The sequence below is a fragment of the Pinus tabuliformis genome, chromosome 3_2 (assembly GCF_031772625.1).
Source record: "Pinus tabuliformis cultivar Carrire ecotype Pingquan chromosome 3_2, CPIR1, whole genome shotgun sequence".
Taxonomy (NCBI): Eukaryota; Viridiplantae; Streptophyta; class Pinopsida; order Pinales; family Pinaceae; genus Pinus; species Pinus tabuliformis.
This window is the reverse complement of record NC_142302.1, coordinates 1,153,194,121-1,153,196,228: the sequence shown is the minus strand read 5'-3', so window position 1 is coordinate 1,153,196,228 and position 2,108 is coordinate 1,153,194,121.

The following is a 2,108-nucleotide window of genomic DNA, read 5'->3' as shown; positions in this document are numbered from 1 at the left end:
TTTTGGACCCTGTAGAAGGATCATGTTACATGGAGCCAATGCGCAACTATGAAAATGATGATAATTTAGATTTCATCTACAAGATAACCGTGCAAGAGCAAGACTGGTTAAATCCAACCGCAGATAGACGAATCTCATGGGAGCGTGAAAGCTCCTGTACATCGGATTCTGACGAGGAGATAGAACGATGGCAGAACCGGTTACACGAGGTAACCACATTGAACTGCAACATGATGACAAGATCGCTGCACTGCGTATCAACGGAGGTAAGGGATTTGCCTACGTATGATGGGTTAAGCGAGGTAGATGACTTCCTGAACAAATTTGAAAAAGAGGTGCTGGAACAACAACGTTTTGAAGCTTTGTAATGGGTACTACGTGCTACGCCTGCAAGGTGGTGGGGTACGCACCAAGGAAGCTTTAAGGACTGGCATGAATACAGGAGAATGATGCGCATGCGGTTTGGGAAGCCTTAGATGCAATTAAAATACAAGTATGACAGACGTGATGATCCACGCGTGCACCTTGCCAGGTGGACAAAGGTCTATGGGGAATATTCGTAACCTGAGTGGGTGCACCTGTTCTGTCATACCCTAGATGTTATATCCATGAACTGGTATATAGAGATGGAGCTCCGCCATGGGACAAGTGAATGGAATATCTTGCATGAAGGGTTCCTGTTAACCTTCACGTTTGAGGATCGTTGGTAGAATACTGTTGATGATGCGCTACAAGCGGTAAAAAAAACTCTTTTTAAAATATGCCAAGAGCCAATAGAAGTGATTCAACCTGAATGGGCAACCCAGTTCAACTGCACACTGGAGTGTTACAACGTAAATACTGAAGAAGATGACGAGGATCCACAAAAAGTTAACGTTTCAGAAACTGAAGGCTATCGTGAGGTTCAAGGGCCATTGATTGAAGACTCTAACATAACCTCACCGGTAAAGACAAAGCAAGTGAACATTGGTACAAAAGTCGAACCTAGGTACGCAACGCTCAGAGATTACTGGGATGACACGATGGTAGATAAAGTCGCTGAGTTACTCCATGGATCACATTAAAGCCCGATGCGAAGCCAGTTAAGCAGAGGCCTTACCACTTGAATCCAAAATACAAGGAGAAGGTACACATAGAACTAGACAAGATGCTTGTGGCTGGAATCATTGAGCCGATGGAAGAATCCAATTGGGTAAGCCCTATGGTAGTGCAGGAAAATAAGTAGAAGGGCGAGATAAGAATATGTGTAGACCTCAGAAAATTAAATGACACATGTGTGCATGACTCATTCCCAACTCCGTTCACAGATGAAGTACTAGAAAATGTCGGGGGGTAGGAAGCCTATTCTTTCACTGACGGATTATCAGGGTACCATCAGATCAAAATCACGTTGGAATATAGTGGTGAGCACCAGTATTGCAGCAATAATGATGCAACTCCTGGGCTGCTTTCTTTACTGTTATCAACTCGGTAGTTCGTAACAAACTTGGAAGCGACAGTGCTGTATGCACAAGTACTAGTTCTTACTGCAGGTTGTCACTTGGTCAGCCGACGCAAGATCGCTAGGAGCTCAAGCCAACTTCTATGGATTCCAGAAGAAGCTCTATATGTGATGAAAGGAAAGAAATACTACTCTACAGATACTACTCTAATTGCAGAAAGGAGAAAGTCTGAAATGTAAATCAAACCAAGTAAATCCTACTTAACCAGCTAATCCTACTTTTGCAGAAAGCACTATGAAAACCATGAAAAGAATGCCATCTATTTATTCAAAGAAGTAAACAACATCTAACTAAGCTATTTTTGGAAGTAAATGAGAAAAAACATCTTTTTGGATTTTTATGTGAATTTGACATGTATGTGATTTATTGTTTGTGAATGTGGTAGTGAATAGGCGGTGTTGAAAGGCAATTTTGGGGCTTGAGATGATGTAGGATGGTGTGGTTGGGTCTTAGGAGGTCTCAGGTGCCCTTCTAGAGGATTTTCCCAAACTCGGCCTTCAAAAGAAAGCCCACAGGAAAATTTACAGGAGGACACAGGAAATCTACGGGAGGAAAAACAACGTTCTACAAGCGGCCTACAGGAGGAGGCCGAGAGAATTTTTGGCT